The 23,156-nt window shown below is 40.2% G+C and overlaps 1 protein-coding gene across 4 annotated transcripts in view; it reads left to right on the top strand.

Moving 5' to 3' along the window:
* LOC106070364 (prickle planar cell polarity protein 3-like) overlaps window positions 1-23,156 on the top strand; it is a 169,711-nt gene that overhangs the window by 17,884 nt on the left and 128,671 nt on the right. Inside the window, exon 1 of one of the 4 annotated variants that reach the window (XM_056026340.1) lies at window positions 10,869-11,011. The exons of the other annotated variants lie outside the window; for them this stretch is intronic. The gene's annotated coding sequence lies outside the window, so the exon portion shown is untranslated. Of the gene's footprint in view, window positions 1-10,868; window positions 11,012-23,156 lie in introns of those variants that run through there. 4 annotated transcript variants of the gene reach the window in all.

Here is a 23,156-nt window from a genome sequence, read left to right as displayed (position 1 = left end):
CATTTCTATCACTGTAACAAGACAACCAGCATCACGTGTGACCACATCATTGGTTTCTGATCGGGTCGGACAGTACTGTCATAAAGTTCTATCAATACCACCATGCACCGTAACGGCAAATAAAAATCTAGAAACGCGTGAGTTTTGAACAGGTTTGAATTCTATCTTCCCTCCCGTCCAACGCCTTGACATACCATCCACCTTCTTACTGTACATCCACGCGCGCGTGTTTTTAAAAAGCATTTCCGGAACTTGGTGTCTGCGGCAATGAACTCGGTAAATATTTAAAAGTCAGACCGATGCAACCCCCCCTGTACATCTGGAGGAGGAGGCGAGAGGTGGGGGAGACGAGAGGGGCTGTCTTCTTTCTTTTTCTTTTTTTTTTTAGATCTAATAGAAATCCATTGCCCCACCCCGGACATGATCAAGTGAACAGATGTATTAGTAAAATTAATGCTTTGATTGAAAAGTGTCTGATTGCACGTGTTTCGGTATGTGTGTATATAATTTGAGATTATTTTCGTTTAATAGGGCTTAACGTTAATCACAGTTTTATAATGCATATTTTTTGTTCTACCCCATAGACATAAATAAATATAGACTGGTCGATTAAAGAGTTTTATGAAACGAAAATTTGTGACTTGCAATTTTGTGTACTTTATTATACAGCATTTATGAGCAGTATAAAAGTATTCATACCTATTTCAGCCATAACCTATATAAGTATTACAATATTTTCACTAGTATTTTGTTTAATCTCTAAGAATGAAGATCATGCAATTCTTCATAATTCGGAAATCCGAATACAATAGATATACATGTTTTCAAGTTACATGAAGCTACTTCCTTCGGCCAGTCTATATTTATTTATGTCTATGTTCTACCCATAATTCAATATTAATTTAAGGATGCGTTTTTGCTTATAGGTTTTCCATGCTCCCTACCCGTAGAGTGGTTTCATAGGTCCACTCATTAAAATCACGCTTTTTTTCCTTTAACTTTTAATAAATTCCTCAAACGTTTGATTTTTTTTTTCGGTTAATTTCACTATAAAAAAAATGTTTACTTTGAAAAAAAATCTTAAGATATGCATTTAAGAGAAAGTTTCCCAGAGATTGAGTTTCTAGAATCTTGTTTTGATCCTGAACAAAAATGATTTGGCCATTCGAAATCACATAATCTTCACTTACTAATGCTGTCTGAATACTTTTAACTCTTTCTCTCCGTAATTATTTACCACATTCTGGTGGAATCAACGTTGGTATCATTAGTTAGGAGAGAAAGAGTCAAGTCCGTCTATACCTATCATTTTAAATGTTCATAGTTTACGAAACTAACACCTTTCATGTTTTTTTTTTTCTTTTCTTCTTTTTAATCCACTAATGGACTCGCTTTCGTGTGACATGCACTTTTGAACGAGATTCTCACGTGAGATGTATTGTAAGAGGTCCCCCCCCCCCGCGCTCCTCCCTTTGTCAGTTTCCTCGCTATCTGCTGTTCTGGCTGTCCTCAAAGTTGTCCACTCCGCTGTCCAGGTCTAGGACCACTCCTGAGTTCGGGGCCTGTCACGTTAAAGACTTCGCTTATCAGAGTGTGTTGAGTACCATTGACTAGCGGCCTTGACACTCCAAGGCACGCATACGCGCACAATCTTGTGACAATTATAGATTTAGTGCTCTAATTGTTTGTGTTGGCAAACTGAGACTCGGGTCTCCGTTGTCTTTTTTTGGTTGTTGTTGTTGTTGTTGTTAATCTCCCATTCCATTTGTTTTTAAATGCCGCTTTATTTACCACTTATCATTTATCACTTTCTTTATCACCATGATAATAGATATTCTCAGGAATTATCATTGAATATCTTCTGGTTAACAAAAAATAAACAATTTTTTTTATTCAGTACTGAAGAGATTACATTGCCAACAACACATAAGACACTGCCGTAAGTCTACGGTTTACACAACAGTTCACAATAAAATTGTTCATAAATTGTCCAAACTTGAGGATCACTGGGTTGTTTCTGTTTTCATAGTAATGCAGACCAGTCTAAACATTTAATTTGTCTGTATTCACGATACGATTTTATAAAGTAAAAGAACTTTTGAGAATTTGAATTTCTGAAAGAGTGCACTTCAAAACCTCCCCAAAATATATTTCTCTGTAGGTCTTTATATCGTCCTCTTTCTTATCATCTCCAATCCTCCCTTTTTACTCTTTCTGCCTCTTTTTGCCCCTTTCACCCCCCTTCCTCAAATTAGGGGAAGGTCATCTAACAATGTTCTACTGATTCATAGGTCCAACAACACTGTGGTAGAGTTGTGCCCGTCACATCTGTCCGTAAATGACGCTTCTATATGGGAGAATGGGCTGTAGACAAAACAATACAAAAATATCATAACATTAGTTGCAAAAAACAAGCGCCCCCCCCCCTCACATCTTGTAGCTTTCTCAAAATATTAACAGTGGATGGGAACTAATGTACATTGACAGTTTGAGAGACATTGTGGCTGATATGTAGGCGCGGTGGCTGAGAGGTAATGCGCTTGGCTTCCGAACCGGGGACCGGGGTTCGAATCCTGGTGAAAACTGGGATTTTAAATTTCGGGCTCCTCTGGGGTCCACCCAACTCTAATGGGTACCTGACATTAGTTGGGGAAAAGTAGAGGCGGTTGGTCGGTAACCATAGGCCACAGAAACAGATGACCTTTGCATCATCTGCCCTATAGACCACAAGGTCTGAAAGGGGAACTTTACTTTACTTATACTGTGGTTGCCATAGGTATAAAAAAAAAGTAAAACGCGCGTTGTCGCAGTGCGCTTGGTGACTGCTCAAACGTAGCATACAAAAAAACGAATGTAGTATTTATTACCATAAACACGACAAAGATGGATTGCAGCCTCTTCTAAAACAAAAAATCTACCATAAAAAAAAGTATGTTTCATATTTATGCTTGTGGCGGCTTAACGGATTAAGTAGGCTCTCTGTACTGAATACATTTCTTCTACACGTACCTTTCCATCCCTCTAAAGTTGCTCGATGACTTTAGTTGTGAATTCAGCAAATCTCGTGTTGGTATCTCGTGGTAAGTCTCGTCAACCGCGGGGGTGATCCGAGGGAGGTAACTAACAGGGAATGGGAGAGATCGCGTAGCGAAGGAATGAATGAAGGCTCCGATTGCCCCCACAGATCACCAACCACCTACATCTCTGCCATAATCCATTGGTATTTAACCTTTGAATATGATCCTGTGATCCGAAATGTCACGAAGAAGTGGATCTATTGTCTTAAATATCTATACTCACCCACACAGGCGCGCGTACACAGAAATTCTTTTTAATATTGGGAGAAAATACGAAACACCATTTACAAAAAAAAACAAAACAACAACATTGGGCCCGTGTGTTCTGACCTACTTTAACCTATAACAATTTAGTGATTTTTAATGATAGACTTTTTCGTACTATTACTGAAACTGAAACAATATTATTCATTTTTGGTGACATTCATTGAGAATTCGTGAGAATATCTATTATGAGCCGACCCGCGGCGTAGTATATGTCCAATCCGTCTTTTTTTTTTTTAAAGCCTCTCTCTCTGTCAACTCGAAAGTTACGTGGGATAACTCTAGTCTGACTTGCAGAAATAAAAGAGTTATCTTTCCATGACTCTTTCATCGTGATGTCATATATGGTTGGGCCACGAAGAAAATTATATATATAATAGATTAAACAATGAAGAAAAATCATAACATTTGAAAAGGCAGTGATTAGGGAACTATTTATGTATATATATATATATATATATATATATATATATATATTATTCGATTGTGATCTAATTTGAACTTCATTTATCACTGCGCCCCATTCCTCTAGTCGAGGTCAGTTACTAATGACACTCGCTTTTACAAATAGTCTTAACACTCAATAGTCTTAAAGGTTTAAAATGTTTAAAGGTATGATCCATTAAGCATTAGACTCAATATCCGTTTTAAAACAGACTTTTTCTATGTAAAAGGACGCTGTCTTGTTTCAAGATACCTCACACCCCATTGTGTACAACGACAATTGTTTGCGATCTTCATTCTCCTAAGACGCCAGAACCATTTAGATCTAGTGTCACGCTGCTGCTTCTCTACCGCCAGTGGAGAGAGAGAGACTGAATGATTGTGAGCGACTTCTTTGTGACGATCGTAATGCGCCTTGTAACGCAGAGAAACCAAAAACGAAGCTGGATGTCTGTCTGACACATTTTGCGTCTCTGTGTCCGTCCAACTAGCATTCCCTTGGACTCAGAACTGCTAATGACATACATCTGTCTTTTTAGACTTTGAAGGAGTTCTTTTGAACCGGACATTCTTTTGCTGTGGTGTGCCAACTTGATCAACAACAATTCGCCGATCGATTTATCAAAGTCTTCTAAATGTGTTTGAATGTTTGTAGCATCTTTCTCTGTATTAATCCGTCACCCCCCTCCTCTGCTAGTCATTCTTTCCTTATCCTTTCAATTTTGTTGTTCCTTCTCTTCCCCCCTTTAACTCTCCTATATCCCTACCTCCCTCACTCTCTCTTTGCTCAACCCTCGGTCTTCACTCTTTCTCTTCTTTTTGTATATATGTCCTCCCGATTACTTCTCTTCTTTCTTGTTTCCCTCCTATTTTATTTTTCATATCTTAAATCTCTCTCCCTCCCTCTTCCCTCTCTCTCTCTCTCCCTCCCCTCTCTCTCTCTCTTTCTCTCTCCCTCCCCCTCTCTCCCTCTCCCCTCTCTCTATCTCTCTCTCTTCATATATATCCTTCCTTTGCCCATTCTTTCTCTCTCATACTCTCCCTTCTTCTCTCATTGTTTCCTTTTTTGATTGTCTCCCCTAGCTTCTCTTCCCCCCCCCCCTGTCTCTCTCTCTCTAACACACACTGGATGTACCCTACATGTGCTGAAATGTCCAGCTTGGAGCTTTGGACTCAGGGTTGAAACCCAAAAGGTTTTGACCTTCTGGTTCCATGTTTCGATTTCTGTCACTCTGGCGTGGACGGCACGTAGTTCAGCTTTTACCACTCCAGCGGATGACCATGTGTTGACCACGGGTCAGACTACACGTGCTCTGGTCCTAATGTTATCACTGTCTACCAAGCTTATCGCAGAAGTCGCAGGGCAGTTCTTTGTTTTCACTGGGGGGGCATTAGAACTGTTCTTTATTACACACAACGTACCCACCCCCTTTCATCCCCATTTTACCTCAACACCCTCCCCCCTCTCCCAGTTATCCTGTCCACCTGCTCACACTCGCTCGTGCTCGCACAGATCTACGTACACCGTGGGAACAAATTATTAAAATAATATGAAGACTTGAAAACATGCGCCTTAGGGGTGAGAGAGGGAACAAAATTGCGTGGGAGGGGGGGGAGAAACTGTGGCTTTGGAAAGGGGCGCCTAGGTGAGCATGCGAGTAAGTCATAGGTAGAATTCCAGCCTGAGGTGTAGACTACATTCGATAGTCCAGTCTCAAATCTGGTCTCCCGCCCCACACACGCACCCACATTGGACCTGTCAGTGTATTGTCTCTCCCTGAATACGATTTCCTTTTCTAAACCATCGCTTCTCTCCCCTTTCCTCAACATTACCCATACCCCCCCCCCCCTCCTTTTTTTTTTGTTCATTCCTTGGTGGACCTATCATTCAGTAACTATATTTCTGCTTGTGGTTTCCTTGCGTCCCCCCCCCCGTCCCCCCCGCTCCCCAATGCTTCTAGTTTTTGAGATGATAATTACCTGTAAAAGCTTAGGAACGCACGAAAAATCCAGTGGTGATCATGCGGCAGATATTGGCTAGTTGGCACCACAAGAAGGACCAGTTCTGGTTGGTACTCCGTGGAAGAAGTTAGAAATGTTCAAATTAGTTAATCAGTTAGTGCTGGCCGAGTGGTTCGAATCCCGGAGATTTTTAATTTCCGGATCTTTAGGGCGCCTCTCAATCCACCCTGAGTACCTGACATTAGTTGGGGAAGAGTAAAGGCGGTTGGTCGTTGTGCTGGCCACATGACACCCTCGTTAACAGTGAGTCACAGGGTTAGAAGACTTTGACATCATCTGCTTTATAGGTTAAAGGTCTGAAAGGGAAACTTTACTTTAATCAATCACTAGTAATTAATTAATTTGGTTTTCTGTAGCAGAAAGGCAGGTAAACCCTGATATAAATGGCAGCAATTAGAGGTTCTTTCCCTTAGATACGCTTTGTTTTAAAAAAGTATTCTTTTTTTTTTCTTTTACTTGTTTTATAACTTGCATAGCAAAAGTACTCAGTACCTTGTGTTCCAGACTTAGTTCTATATGAGGCTTTGTGTCAGAAGACATTTCTTGTCAAGAGAACATAACTCCTGCGGTCTCATTTCACAGTACATGTCGCAATAGCTGTTTTGTCTCCCAACTCGTGAATCACTTCCCCTTGCGGTATGTTGGTAGGTAATCCTTCACGAGACAATGACGGGTCCAGGGAGCACTCTTGTTTGATGCTCCCGTCTCATGACAAACAAAAGAGGGTCAAAATGTGACCCATTTTTGTCAACCTTGTGTGTCCTAAATGTCTCCGTAACATAAAATTTATAACCTGGACGGACAAAAGTACTGATACCTCTTTCTATTTTAAAACCTTGTTTGGACTGCATAATTAGGTCAACCGGAAGAACTGGGTCACGTCATGGACGTGACGTGACAGCAAAGAATCTGAAAACAAAGTGACAGCGTGACAGCGCTCTGAAATTTAGTTTTGGGCTTTTTATTGGCGCGTACCTGTCCCATAATTTTGAGATGATTGATTGGTGGCATACGTTGTCCTGTTTTTGAACGGGGCTTTAAAAATATCCGTTTTTTTTTTTAAGGTTTAAAATGTTTCCTTTCCAGTCTGTGTTCACATTTTGTGTGTCAGTGTGTGTGTGTGTGTTTGTCTAACCATGTTGCTGCATTGTTTGGGTAATGGCTGTGTTGGAAAAGGTTTGTTTGCACATTAAGCAGAATTTAACAACAACAAAAAAAAAAAAACAGATCTATTTTTCAACCTTGGATCTTCTTACTTTGAACTTACTCTGCCCAGTTTAGCAAATACGCATGTTACTTTGCACCCATTTAGCATTAAGCCTTTGTTACTTTGCACTTGCATTAAGCACATGAGGCGCGTTGGCTGAGTGGTAAACCGCTTGGCGTCCAAACCGGGATCCCGGGTTCGAATCCGAGTAAAGACTGGGATTTTTTTTCGGGATCTTTAAAACGCCTTGCCAACATTAGTTGGGGAAAAGTGAAGGCGGTAGGTCGTTGTGCTGGCCACTTGACACCCTCGTTAACCGTTGGTCATAGGAACAGATGACCATCACATCATCTGCCCCATAGATTTAAAGGTCTGAAAGGGCTGTCCTTTCTACTTTCACTAATGTACATATATAATGCGTAGGCTGAAGGCAATACAGTATTTTATATAACTAGTCCACAAATGACTAGACGCAACAGAGTCGATAAAAGGACCTCCAAAATTCGTCCGCACACTGCAGGATCTCAATCGACCACAGGCGGACAATGGTTATGCTTGCCCTGGTTGTGGCAAAATATATTGGTCATGGCTGGGGCTGCGAAGCCAAGGGAAATACTGAACTCCTCATTAATCTTCGGACTCGAAGACAAGCCTTATTATTATTATTATTATTATTATTATATTTGTACATACACTACTAAATCTATATATGTGTCTTGAACAGGCGGAAGAGGTTTCACTGAATTGAGGTAGCAATCAATGGTTGACAACTTGTTGATACTGTAGATGTTCCAGTTTAAAAACGAGACGGTGCAGGTGTGGCGTGACGGCCCGTAATTTGAGAGACATTCCGTTCTATTGAAACTGTTTTATCGTCCCTGACCTCCACACTTTCCCATAAGTCAATTACACTATCGCTTGAACCGAGACTTGAACGAGAGAGAAAACTTAAGAATCTGACTACAAGCCTATTACCCCCCCCCCCTCCAAAACAAAAATGTCCGTGTCAGATAATATATTAACAAGCCTTTTTTTTAAAAAAATTATGTTAAGGTCGCATGTCAATGTGAAAGGTCTAGGCGTGACCACCTTTAGGATAAAAAAAACAACAACGTGAAATTAGTGTTAAGGAACTGAGCAACCTTATGACTTGCAAAAGGTCAAATAATTGTTCATCTTATTATAAAAACAACTATTGTTCTTCCTGGTGTGCCGCGAATTTTTTTATTTTTTTTAAAATCTATTTGCATAAAGTATTATAGTCGTTTATTTAAATTAAATACGACGATATTTTGGAGGGCAATTTCTGACATTTTGTATGGGTCAAGGTTGTTCACGGGGCGTGGTAATAAAGCGCTTGGCCTACTTACTCTAGAGGTCGAGTTCGAATCTCAGTGAAGACTGGACATTTTTAAAGCGCTTGGCCTACTTACTCTAGAGGTCGAGTTCGAATCTCAGTGAAGACTGGACATTTTTAAAGTCGAGATTTTTAGGACGTAAATTTTATTTAAAATTTATGAAAAAAAAAAGTCTGTTTAACATTGTAGTGATTGTTCCGAGGGAGGAGCGGTGTACTGAACAATTTGTCGTTTAAAAGGCTATCACGTGTTTCAAAGTCAACTACGCTGGACGGGGTTGCCTGTTGTTATGTGGTTTTATCTCTAAATGGAAGCCCAAGAACTGACTCGAGATACTACCCTCGGAAACACCTCGCGTATCCTTCCTCTCCTCCTCTTTCGTGTCTTCCCTCTCAAAGGTCAACCTGGTAGTTTAGATTTAAGCCAGGTGAGGTCTTGTGGCTGTGAAGCCCTCCCCCCCCCCTTTTCTCTCTCTTTTTTCATCCCACGCCTGGATATAATAATAAAAAAAAGAATGACAAAAAATGGATAGGGAGCGGTGTGTGTAAGGGGGCGGCCAAAGGAGGGAGCGGTTGTAGCCTGGCTGTTTCCCCTTTTATTTAGAAAGGATGAACCAAATAGAGAATAAAGTGAAACATGGATCTGACCCACAGATGGCCTGCACATCAACGATTTTCATCCCCTCCCACAAACTACCTTTTTCTTGTCCATTATTTTTGAAAGCTTGTACAGGAAGCGGAAGCTGTGTTTGGACCAAAGTGAATGCTGGGAATATGTGATCGAATGAAGCTAACACTGTTTTTTGTGTGACTAATGATTAAAATATAGGTCACTAAAAAAGGCCTGGAACACAGACCAAGTTTACGAATCAGTTATTCTGATGTCCACTGAAGAGGGAAAACTTGACCGTTCTGACCAGAACCCTCAGTCATAGTGTATCCAACAGAAACACGTATTTCTGATAGGACCTTTTCTAGGCCTCCTGGTAAATTAAACAAATATTTCCTATGAAAGTTCTGTTCAGTTTTGCTTGAGCAGAAATGATGATTTGGGTAGCGCAACATTGTAACAATGCCTTGTCAATTTTCCCAGAAGTTTGGGACTAGATATTAAAACTAGTCATAATGTAATTGTTTATCTGATTCTATCTTGTCGCTTGTATCTTGTATCACGATTGACCACTTCTGATCTCTTCTGACACTGGTGACCGCTTCATCGCTTTTCAGTATAGTAATGCTCACGCTCTTTCCTGACCACGCGACCTGCTGCGTGCAAGGGTCAAAGTTGTCCCTGTTAAAGTACATTTCAGCACGTCCCTGACTCTGGTATGGCGGTCACGTCCACCGTTCTGTCTCAACTGATGTCGCCACAGGTCCTACCCCTTTGGACTCCTAGACAGTGTGATGATGTCACCGAGCCCTCCACCCACCCACCCACCCCTTGGCTATTGCATTCACCTTTTAGCAAACTATCATTGAATAGAAAGCTTAAACCGTCAGCGATCTGGGGCGTCTTTGAAACTGCGCGGCGTTCGTGGCGCATCTTAAAACGAATGCATCAACAGGTCAGTCCTCCCCCCTATAGCCAAAGTTGAATTTTCTTGTTCGGTTACTATTTGTTCGGACTCTTCCACCTGTCTGCTTCATTCAAACATAGGCGTGTCCGTCACAACAAAGATGCGGCGGATCTACAAAAAAAAAAAAAAAAAAAGGAGCTAGCTGGACTACTTTCGTTTTCCTTTGTGTCAAGCACGTTGTCATTTAGGGTACATTCGACTTAACCTTGTCTGCCCTTGGCCTACTTTAGAAAATATTTCATTCAAACTTTCACATCTGGAGTTCTGTATTTTATTTACACTGCAAATTTATATGTGATATATTTCTCCTGAGAATCTATGATTTTAACTTGCTGTGTAGGGTGTTATTCAGTTTATATATCAATGTTTTAGGAATGCATTTTTTCATCAGAAGAAATTTTTTATATATTTATTGTCATCTCAAGTTTCATGATAGTTGTTAGAATCCGGGAGCCCCGAGTGCAAACCATTTACTTGTGTTTCTAGCGAGGCCCGAGGCCTCTTATAAAACAATACATTATTCCAGACCTCTGGTGTTATAAACCCTCGCTTACGTCTCGTGCCAGTTGCTCGAGACACCGTCATGTCATGGTGAAGCAATGCAGACAGTGGTGTCTTTATCTCAGGGGGCGAGCATCCAGCATGCAGGTTCAACTTGTCCACATGATGACAAGTTCTTACCTTCCCCTCTACCACCCCCCCCCCCCGTCTCAATCATATGTTTAGAAATAGACGGCCCAGTGTCTACGTATAACCACCTACCTTGCAGTTGCTCAAAAGGATGTGCTTGGATGATGGTCGTGTTGCTGTTGCTCGCTTCGGTTCGTGCGTTCCGGCATTGTCCGGTTCCGTTGGCTTTCTTCAGTTGATTTCCACTTGATTCTGTTACTCAATGCTTGTGTGTGGTGTTTTTTTTTTTTTTTTGTTTTGTTTTTGGCCATTCGGTTTCTAGGGTTATATAATTTGACACATTCTGAAGTAAGTTTGGCGATACGACGTCTGTGGTGGGTGACATATTCTAAGTCAGGATGTTTCTACAGTGAATTTTTTTCCCTTACCACCTGTAAGTATTTAGACTTTGAGTTCAATGCCTTGTCACAATTATCTCCCTCCTCTTTTCTTTTTGTCTTAATACAATGTCCAAGTCAAAAGACAGAAAGGAATGGAGAAAGACGGTCAACAGATCCTGTGCGGTGCCCCAACGGTTCAACAGACAGGGATAGGTGAAGATAAATACGATGTTTGAAACATGACTGCCAGTTCCGCTTATAATTGGCCGTAATTTTAGTTGAGATTTGATGTGAGATAGCTAATTCCTCCACCTGGTTATCTGACATCAGCTGAGAAGACGCTAGTTCATTGTGCTGGCCACACAACACCCTCGTCAGCTGTTGTCTTAGTAACAAGCGATTATTATTATTTTATTTTTTTAATTTGCTCTTAAATTTAGTGACCGGAAGTCTTACCGAACAAATTTAATGTACTAAAGTTAATCTTTGCTGTGCTTTGGTTTAATACTAAAAATATCAAAAGCGGAAAACAACAGCATACTTTGGTACATTGGTCACGTCTTTAGCCATAACTCGATAACTTTAATGACTTCTTCACCGCTGATTATTTTGACCAGTGGAGTAGCTAGCGTTTGGGGAAGGGGGTCCAAATTTGAAAATTCCACAGACCCTCATTTTATTGGGGCCCCCAATTGAGTGTCCGAAATGTGCTTTTTTTTTTTTACATTAAATATTACGCCATTATCCTATGTCATGATGTCAAATGTCAAAATGCAGGGGCCCCTAGAGACGTCAAGCCCCCCCCCCCCCGGGGCCCCAAAAATCCCTAACTACGCCACTGATTTTTGACTAGATAACAATACAGCACTAGCCGTTAGCTTGAGGATAGTAGGTGATTAATGTTTGTTTTTCGGGACTGTTGACTTGTGTAGACCCTTGACGTTTGCTCTTCTTATCTATTCGTTTAAAAACAAATCTTGGATCTATCGATTGTGTGGAGCTCTTTTACCAGTCAACTAATTTGCTTGTCCCCCTCCCCCTATTTTTTTTCTCACCTTTCTGCCCTCGTCTTTCCCTCGTGGACCATGTCAGGACCGGCAGTTTTCTTAAGTCTTCGCCATACATTTAGATATAATCTACACCTCGTCTCTCTGGATCAGGGGTTCTCAACCTGTGGGTCGTGACCCCCTTGGGGGTCGATTGACGATTTGCCAGGGGTCGCCTAAGACCATCGAAAATATGGATTGTTATTGTCTATTCTTCTATTGCTGTATGTGTGTGTGAAGGGGGGTCGCGTCAGAGTGGGGGATTGTAAACAGGGGTCGCCGAGCTTAAAAGGTCGAGAACCGCTGCTCTGGATGAAATACTTACAAAAAAAAAAAAAGACGCGCCTTTATTTGCTTAGTTTCTAGGTAATGGTAATTGGGAAGGGGGGTGCTATGGATGGCTAAATTTTCCTTTTCTTTTTGAAACCTTCTATTGCTTTGATTGCAGCGGCCGTGCGTTGCCTGTCGTTGTATATTTGACGTGCACTGCATCAGTCTACACCCAAGGCTTTGTTGTGTTTGATCTTCTATGTTCTCATTCTATGCAATGCAGTTGGCAGTAATGGGTTTTCCCGATTTATTTGGTCTTAAAACAAAAGTCACTGCGCTAAGAAGGACTTTTTTTTTTTTTGGTTAGCGGAACTGTCGATTGTGAAATTGGAGAGGGGCTGAAAAGTAACTTACTCCTTTAGTACCTTCTGCTCATGACTGGTTGAAGAGTTTATTCTTGGCAGTAGTCTTAATGGCGTGGTTCTCAAGATTTTAATTGAGTGGTTCTCAAGTAGGTGAAATGTATTTGTAACAATGAGCAACACTTTAAAAGTCATTGACACAATATCTGATTGAGCAGTGTCTGTTATATCGTTTGATTGGGGGGGGGGGGAGGTGACGATTAAGGACTCGAGATTAATATGAGGGCGTGAGATAGACTCTCCAGTGTAGATAGACTCTCCATGGCAGATAGACTCTCCAGTGTTCTAAGTTCTTATTGAGCCATATTTAAGTTGAAATGTGTTTGGCGTACATATTTCATGTTATCAATAATCTGGCAAGACCCAGAAACTTTATTTTTAGACCAGTGCACACTTCAAGAACATGCAACTGGCAGGTGACGCTCAGGTTATGGTGGTGTGAGACTCCCTGTCACAGTAAGCCAGTACATTGCCTGCAGGGAAAAAAAAAACCCACTCTGTGGTGGGGTGCTGATGGCGCAGCCTCGTCATCATTGTTATCATCTTCTTATCGCAATTATCGTCGTCACTTTCATCGCCGCAGGAGCTCATGACCGATATATCTGCCACCTTTCCCTCATGTTTTTGAAAGTTGTGCTCATTTTTTTTTAACAGCTCATCCCACATACCCCCCTCCTTTTTTTTTTAGTGTAAATGTTTTGCGTTTTTTTTCGTACGTTGTTGCACTGAGTGTCGACCGTAGATCGACGCAAGCGTCGTCTCTTGCTGTAAAATGTCGTAAAATTCTGAAACAGTTTAATCCCAAAATAGATGTATACATGCAATTGCCCTCGCTCAGTCCTCGGGCCCTCCTTTCTCCTCGCGTTATCTTTCGCCTCAATGAATTGGTAGAATGGAACTAATATTGTTGCATTTAGTTTGCGTCGGTTTAACTAGCTAAAGTAATTATTGATAGGAGTGCTGTAGTACGTTAGAATTCGCCTTTATTTTTCGTTGGATGTAAATATGCAGTTGTTTTAATTATCACAGCATTTGTTAGCATCAATCATTAAGAATCACGAACATTAATTTTTTTTGGACGAAAGAATAAAAAAACAACCAAAACAAAAAAAAAACAAAAAAAAAACAACAAAAAAAAAACAAATATTTGGCTCAAAGTCTGAATGTCTTGCTGACATGTTTGAATAGCTTTATAGCAGACTTCTGGAGTTTGTTCATTTTGTTGTTTTGTCTTTTTAATCAAATCTGTGTAACCAAATATGAAATGATTGTAGCCTACTTTTATTTTTTTTGCTACTAAGATGCTGAGGAGGATATACCATTTTTCGCTCTCTCTCTGCTATGTTCTGTACTCACGTCCATCTCTCCTCACTCTGAGATAATGATGCTAATATATGCGATATGCAGCCGGGCCTTGGGGGCTAATTAAAGGGCGTCTAGGGGCGCGTGCGTGAGCCTACGTGTGTGTGTGTAGTTCTTGATTCGCGGCCGGTTGATAGTTTAATGGCGGCCGTTAAAACCCGTGAAGTTCTCTCACATCTCGTCTGCCACGTGTAATTAACGCTTGACTGTGACCTACTCGTGGATGAAATGTACAAATAAAGACTTGGCTAGAGAAATTGAGACTTTAGGCGAGGGTTGCCTATGAGAGAGAGATAGAGAGTGTGAGATAGAGAATTGAACTTCCCATAGGACCTATAATTCCTAATGCCAAATTATTACTTTTTGCTATCCATTGATAATAAGGACTGTACGACGTGGCAACAAGCCGTTGGTCTAAATTGCCCACAGGCTGTGACGTTGAAATCAGTGTTCAGGCCTTCTTTGTGTCCATTTAGTTATACACCATTAGGCTAGACACCATTTAGTTAGATATCATTTGGCTAGACACCATTTAGACACCATTTAGTTAGGTATCATTTGGCTAAACACCATTTTGTTAGACCAACGATTTTAAATTAGAACTTTGTTTAATATTTAAAAAACTTGACTGTTGAATCGAACACATATAAATAGGCCATAGAAACTATTGAACAACTTTTCGCATACTAAGTAGATCTAAAATTAAATTTGTTTGTTTTATAGAAGTAAAAAAAAAAACTGAAGACAAAATTTTGGCAACTAAATGTCTGTATCTTATGTGCATTCAACATTTTAAGTGCTAATATATTTATTCCTTAATGATTGACTTTAGATTGTTTAAAATTCTACATTGATTTTGAAAGATAAAAATTAAAAACAGTTTTAGATTTTGATGTAATTCTAGGCAAGAATCTGATTGAAAGGGAAACAGGGTGGATATGAATGTCTATTGAAAATTGAAATTAGTGAGATGCTTTTTAACACAAACATACACACAAACACAAGTAGTCTTTTTCCAGTCATTTTAACATACGCACACACACACACACAAACAAACACAAGTACTCTTTCTCCAGTCAGTACTGTTTCATTTCTGCTTTCACACTTGGGCGGAAGTCGTGACCACACCAAACCATGACCACCACCATTGTGTGTTTGACTCCTGCATGAGATAGTGCACCAATTGTTGCACACCTTCTGCGCATTCCATGACGGTGCGCAAGAGTCACAACACTTAGAATTATGACCTTGTTGTTTTGTTGACTACTGTATATAACAACATATTTCCCCCTAGGGCTCCCATTTTTTTTGTGTGTTTATTAATCACCAGCCACCACTGGTGGTCCACTAACGAAATGGAAAAACTAGATCTTTCTCCTGTTGGCGGGCGGGCCACGTGATGGTTTGTAATAAAACCTGGTAGCACCACTTAGAGGCTGTAAAGATCTTGCCTTGAACACGTGGTTGCTATTACACCACGCCGCGTGGACATCACGTGACTTCATTAATGAGGAAGAGAAATGTATTTTCTGTTTAGCTACACTCGCATCTTTGATGCTTTAAAAATATACACAGATATTTGAAAGATTTTTTTTTTTGGTCTTGGGGATGGGGGTGTGCAAAGATGGATAGAGCCCCAAGATTTATGAAGGAAAATGTTTTAGGCTCTAGTTTTCTGTGTTTTAAATCTGATGGGGGGTCCAAAAATGTAAAGGGAACGTGGTGGAGGGGCGCTAGTTAATGAATTTAAAGGTAACACAAATAAAGCCATATGTTCGTTTCACACAAGTTTTTTTTTTTTTTTTTTTTGTTGTTCCTTTGCTTCATTCATGTGAAATTTCGTTTCTTATTTTGTACTGAAGATTTGCTCGTGCGATGTATGTCGAGGGCTGAAATTTGATACAGAGAGCGCGTGTTGAATTCAGTCTGTTTTGTATGGGACGCATATGTCTAGACGAAATTAGTGCGCACCGGTGTGCACTGAAAAGAAGTCTCCAAAGAAAAAAAAAAAAAAAAAGAATGCGATGCACGTTAGTGAACCTCCTTGTCTCTCCCACCTCCCCCGGTCTGCTTTCCTTCCGCCATTTTGTTTTAACCAGCAGAAGTCGTTGCCGGAAGTCTGTCAACAAATATGGCTACTCGGCGCTTTGATTGCCTTCTGGTTGAGTTGAATAACAAATGGTCGCTGCTTTGCCGGGCTGTGAATGAAGTGGGCGCACACCGCGATGACCCCCTGGCGCCACACCGAACTGATTTTTTTTATTACCTTTAAATCGGGCGTGGTGGCTTTGAGGGTCTTCTGAAGTTAATGGTCCCGACCTTCTATGACATCAAGCGCTTACATAACCAAATGTATGTTTCAAGTTGCAGACCACGTGGGCAAGCAGATTTGAACTCGGCCATATGACTGGGGAATGTACATCGATATGGCTTACCCAGTCAAAACGGCGTGCAATGTTTACACTTGAGAGTAACACATAAACTTTGTTACTCCCAGTAATGTTTACTTTTGTTTAGCTCATTGTTTACGGTAAGCTTTGTGCATTTATACCTTTTTTTTTTTTACCTTTACCTATCACTTAGTATGTTAGACCGTTGGGGCACCATGCAAGATTCGTCGACTGTCTTTCCCCCTTTCCTCTCTGTTTTTTTTCTTCCTTAGAACCTCCTTCAATGGCAGGCCCGTCCATCTTTTATGTTGTCCTCCCATCGCTTTCTCTGTCTGCCTCTTCTTCTTTTTCCTGGTACTGTTCCCTGAAGGAAGGTCTTTGCGAGCCCTGAAGATCTTTATATTTATACAGCGACGTTTATGTTATAGAATACGTCCTGTATTTTGATTTGGGATTCCATTCCCGTTCGAATTTTCGATGCGGCTCAAGTCCTGTGTGATTTGAACTTGATCCACTGACATTCCGATTTCAATTACTAGATAACCTTATTCATGTCGTAACTCACATTTCACTTTTTTTTTTTGCGGGGTGGGGGGGGGGTCACCTACCAGTGCTCCCCCTCCAGACAGGGTGTTATGGTGTTATCGTGTGCTTCTGATGTAATCATGTAGAAAGTAGGGCGGCTGTTTTGATTCTGTAGGCTGAAAGGTTTCTGATGAAACCTCGAAGTGGTCTGTCGTAATTGAAGTTATAAACTGGTGTGAAATGTATAGACGTGAGATAGAACAGACGTGTATTTATTGTATTAAGTAACTTGATTAAATTATCCTTTCATTTGTGTTTCTTCATGCATCTACTTTCGAGTTGAATCCGTGTAAATGTATAAATAAAAGTTATACTCTGGTTTGTTTCTCAAGAACCAAGTTTAAGTTTATTTCAAGTTCTATATTTAGAATGTAATACGCCTACATCGTACGATTCTCCCGAACTAGATGTTTGGAGGTAAAAGTCAACGACCGAGACTCAGAAATTCATTCTTCACTGGAAAACTGAGAAGCCTTCGGGTCTTTGTGATCTGTATGATAATGAATAAACTAAAAACAACATCTGCGCACCATGGTGCGTGTTTAATGTTCAGCACGTCAGTTTCATCTGGCCGTTGCACCAAGTAGCGCAGTAAAGATTTGCTTACAGTTAGAGCAGCTGTAAGCGCTTGTAGCCAGATTCGTATTATAAATTGTTGTGACAGTATATCTCAAGCAACAATCTCTTATGTATCTTAGTTACTTTGACTTGATATTCTGTTATTGTAATTTTTTTTTCTTGGACTATTCGTATATTTTTCTATAAATAAATCTGTCACACTTTATGTTTTGGATCCGTCTCTTAGTCTGTTCTACAGCTGACGCAGCATTGATGTTTTACTGGGCAAGCCATCATACACATACTAATATACCACATATCGCATTGTTTCTTTGGTTCGCTTGCACAGCCGGGCTACGGTTTTGCAATGCCGAGATATATTGATGCTCAGCCGGGCTACGGTTTTGCAATGCCGAGATATATTGATGCTCAGCCGGGCTACATTTTTGCAATGCCGAGATATATTGATGCTCAGCCGGGCTACGGTTTTGCAATGCCGAGATATATTGATGCTCAGCCGGGCTACGGTTTTGCAATGCCGAGATATATTGTTGCACAGCCGTGGTACGGTTTTGCAATGCCGGACTAAATTTTTGCACACCCTGTTGTAAAGTTGTTCGGCTGGGCTACATTTTTTTTTTTGTCAAAGTATTTATATCAATTGTCTGCACTAACTCGATACTCAAAATTATTATATTTGTATCTAGAGTTATTTTTTGAATTTATTAAAACGATTATATTGTTTCCTGTTATTGTAACAATCTTAACATCTAGCAGCCTGAAGCTGTTTCACTTTGCTGACAAAAGACAAACTCATACTCATATATATACACAGCCCCGTCTATCTCAAGAGGCCCGGGCCACTTGGGTTCAAAGCGAAGCCAATCTTCCAAAGTTGTCTAACGGTTTGTGGGTAACACAGGAGTTGCCCCTTAATCCCAACCACTCGCTCGTGGCTCGCTTCTAATGTACACGAGGCACATGGCTGAGTGGCGAGAAGATGGGGAGTTTGGGGGATTTTTGTTTCCCAAAAAGAGAGAGAGAGAGAGAGAGAAAGAGAGAGATGCATTGAGGAGAGTAAAAATTTTTAAATGACAAAAAAGGGGGTGGGGGATTAGAGGAAGGGGGAGGGTAGTTGACTAGCTGACTACTAATACTAATACGCTCTACCTCGTAACTCTTCACTCCCCCCCCCCCCCGGGGGTCTCTTCTCCAAATCTTTCCACGAGTTGGGCAGTGAGTACATCCCTTTGACATAAGCGAGGGAGATAACTCTGGATATACTTAAAAAATAATCTTCTGCCCCTCATCTGAGCAGTCGTCTGATATCGACTTCCGCCAGTCTTTTTGATATAGCTTACTCTTTTCACACAGATGTTGACGGTAGTCAGGGTCTATCTTGACCCGGATGTACTAATTAGTTTCTTTCATTGTATGATTATAGTGGGTTTTTTTGTTTTTTTAAACATTGATTTTATTATTTACAACTATTGAGACAGAATGCAACACAGAAAACCCAGAAACAATGTGAGGAAGACTTTCGAGGACGTCCTGGTGGGTGGAGTCTTTCACAACGTCTACTACACCGGATACACACGTTTTAGAATCATAAGGGACCTCATTCACCTATCGTAATCAACCAGCATGTAGCCACGTGATAATATTGATAAAACAATGGAAAAAAAAACATATCACGTGACAGCCTTTATGGATTAAATATTTTGTATAGAAGATATAGAGAATCACGTGACTAAATGCTGTTTGTTTACGATTGGTGAATGAGGTCCATTGTTGACACAGTTCGTTTAGGAGAAGGTCAATTGTGATCAGTTTCCCAAGGACGAATTTCTATCACACACACACACACCCCTGTAATAATGCAGTGGGTACCGAGTCACATAGGTGTGACTGGCAACACTGTTACAGACTCCTTGGCCCACCAGGGAGGGTAAATTCCACCCACTGAACAGGCTGTAAGTTTTCATCATTCTCTGGCTATAATTCAAAAAACAGAAATGGAAAAGTGGTTTGAGTGCTGGGACAAGTCCCAAGAAGCCCGTGGAGTCTGGGAGCGCATGAGGCGCCCTGACCTCACTTCCCCGTGGTGGAGGCTGTCCTGGCCTGAGCAAGCTATTACAGCACAGTGCAGGACAGGCCATTGTCCTGTTGGCTCATATTTCTCACGGCTATGGCCAAATTTCGATTCACGGTGCCCCCGCTGCCTCATATTCTGTTTGACTGCCCCAGACTTGCTGATCTCCGCCTCGACAGGTCTGGGAAACCCCAAATTCTCGACCTGTATGGCGACATTTATGCACTACGCAAGACAGCAGGGTTTCTGTCCATGGCTTTTGCAAGAGAGGATTTGAGCCTCTCAAGCCCTCACTCAAATGGAGTTTGATGATGATGATGATGACACACACACAAAAAGCTTATATTCAGTGTAATTATATCAATTAGTTTGGATCGGTCATGTGATTATATGCACAATTGACCTAGATATAATAAATCTGTGCGATGAGATATATTGTTACCAATTGTTTTTGTTTAGCTTTCTTAATCACTCAGGGCTTAGTCCTCAAGGGGACTAATTCAACTTATACCACCACATCTGTCATGTACGATTTCTTTCCCTTGTTCAAGATACCAAAACAAAATAATTAATTACCAATACTTAATTAAAAAATTTGTTAGTGCAACATTTCAGCTTGATCCGTGATTGAGTGCGGGAGAAATAACGCGTACAAACCTTTTACCAGATAGACAGAGTTGAGATACGCATACATCTTATGCAAAACATGATTTATTAATACGTTATATGTTTCAAACACTACACATAAATTGTCCCTTTGTCTATCAGCAAATAACATATTATATATATATATATATATATAATTTTTTTTTAGTAAATCTCAGAATTTGCGCTATTTCAACTAAATTTAGATTAATTAACAAATGATATATGAATTTCTAAAAAAAACAACAACAGGAAAGTAGATAGAGAGGGGGGGGGGTGAAAATGGAAGCGAAGAAGAAGGGGAGTGAGTGGGAGCGGTGCTCATCTCTAGGCATGCATTCCATTGCATATTATTGGACGTCTCGAGGAAACGAATTTATACAAAGCTTATATCAACTCACCCTGTCTGTGTGGTACAAAGTATGCACACGTTATTTCTCCAACACCCAATCTCGGATCAAGTTGAAGCTTAACACAATTATTTCTTGTACCTGACATAACAAGTATCAATTAAAATAGTTAACTAACTAACTTTTTTTTATTACAAAGGGAAAGAAAAGTACTTGACAGATGTGGGGGTAGAAGCTGAAATATGTCCCTTTTATACTTTTGTGTAAAAAAAAATTAGGACGTCACTTTAAAGTTTGAAACTAAAAATAGATAACTACAAAAATGTTCATTCTCCGAAGCATTCCGCCGTCATAGTGTTTAGTGTGTTGGCTTGGGAAGGCTTGAACCCTCATTCGAACTTTAAAAAAAAAAATTATAATATACATTTATAAAGCTATCACGGCAACCTTCGCCCAGATACCCAATTCTCTTTCCCCCGCCTTCTCAGTTGACCCAACTAATAAGATCATCGTGCGTCGATAAAGCTAAAAGCAGGAGATAGCGCTAAACAAAAAACAATCGCACATGTAATTCTAATTGCACAGATTTTTTTTATTGTTAGTCTAGATCTATTACTAATTTAAATAATGACTGATCCAAACTAATTGATACAATTACACTTAATATAAGCTTTTAAGTATTTTTTTTTTCTTTTGCTTGTTGCGTCTTTTTAACCTGTCATCACACAGTCTCAGTGAAGAAATTATGAACTCATTCTAAAAGCAACACAATAAATAAAGTACAAGTGTGTATGTTTTAAACACATTGCTCATTGAAATATAAAGCACTCGCTCGCTCAAACAGCCAATTACCATTGAATGCCGCTGAACGCCAAGAAACTGACCTACATATTTAATCCAACATCGGATTACTCCAATTGGATGAGAACGGAACCCCACCCTCCTACTATTGCTTACATCCGGTACATTCTTGCTTTAACCCAGTTTAAACTCTAATCACTCATCACAAAACAATAGGATACCCTTGATCCAGTTCACACACCCCAACACACACTCACAGGCGCCCGCTTCGCACGCCCTCCACCCAAACACCCGTATTAGATATACTGTATTTGCAATGGGATTCTGTTTCTTCCCTTGGCGCATGTAATCTGATGGTCCATTTCCAGCTCGTTGTTGATCAATATTTACACCCCTCGAGGATTAACTGTATAGACTCTCGTGGAGTTAATTACTTGCTCTTGAGAAAGGTAAAAAAAAAAAAAAAGGAACTTGTAGAGTTGGTTAAATTCTAATGTTTTGACTGTTTGATTTCCACTGTCCACTGTTCGTCCCTTGCCACTTTACAGATAATAAAGGGCATAAGATTCGCCAATGGAAAGAAAAAGCACTCCACGGAAAATTCTCGGCTCTATTACAGGTTGACAAGACCGACAAGGCTGCTTCCTTGACATGCCTGAAAGTAGGTAATCTCTACACCGGCTTTTTGTCTACAAAACAGGACCGAGTTATCAGGACCAAAAAAAAAACAATTATCAAAAGAGTGTCCTAAAATTTGATGCTGTTTGACAAATGCCGAAAGTATGGAAACGTGAACACGCAATGGCAGGGTGTGCAGCTTTATCGGAAATTTAGTATATGTGTCGTCATAACAAAGTCGCAAAATTTTTTTACATTAACATCACACAATCTGATAAAAAAAAGGTACGCCTTGCTATGAATACTCGCCACAGGAGGTCCACGAGTCTACCGATTATCTATTATACTGGGATTTTGACTGACAAGATGGTGGATTTTAATCGCCCTGTTCTGCTGTTTATTGACAAAAAAAGAAAAAAAAAGCGCTACCATTATTGACATCGCCGTACCACTGTCTCATATTATAAGGAAAACGAAGAGAATATGAAAATCTAAGAGATGAAGAGACTATGGTAGCTGTGTCTAGTAACAATACACCATGTTGTTATATCAACCGAGTGGATAATGATGACTGACCTCACAGACACAGTAGAAGCCCTTAGCGTTTTTGAGAGGATCCTCATTACCTGTCAGAGGGCAGTACTGCTACAGACCTGACACATAATCAGAACATTTTCTCAATGTACACTGTTAAAGGGCGACTATAATGAATTTTGTTTCACTTTAACTAAGCTCAACCCTGGCAGTACTAGAGAATGACAATAAATTCATCTCTATTGTAATACGAATAATAGTACATTTGTTTTAATCGTAAAAGTTAATTAAAAATTCAGCATCATTTAACTGGCATGGTCTACAAGAAACATTGGTATTTTCATAAAGGGACTTTTTTTTTTGTTTTTTTAAATTTCCGACTGATAATTTGATGATCCCATCAGGTCATACTGACACAACTTGTCTTGAGACGATTGTCGGACATTTCCCACTTTGCCATTTTCCGGAAACAGTAATCAGTTTCACCAAACCAATGAAGTACCATTCTTCAGAAGTTCAATAGCG

Source organism: Biomphalaria glabrata, chromosome 4 (assembly GCF_947242115.1).
Source record: "Biomphalaria glabrata chromosome 4, xgBioGlab47.1, whole genome shotgun sequence".
Lineage (NCBI taxonomy): Eukaryota > Metazoa > Mollusca > Gastropoda > Planorbidae > Biomphalaria > Biomphalaria glabrata.
This window is presented reverse-complemented; position numbering and strand designations above follow the sequence as displayed.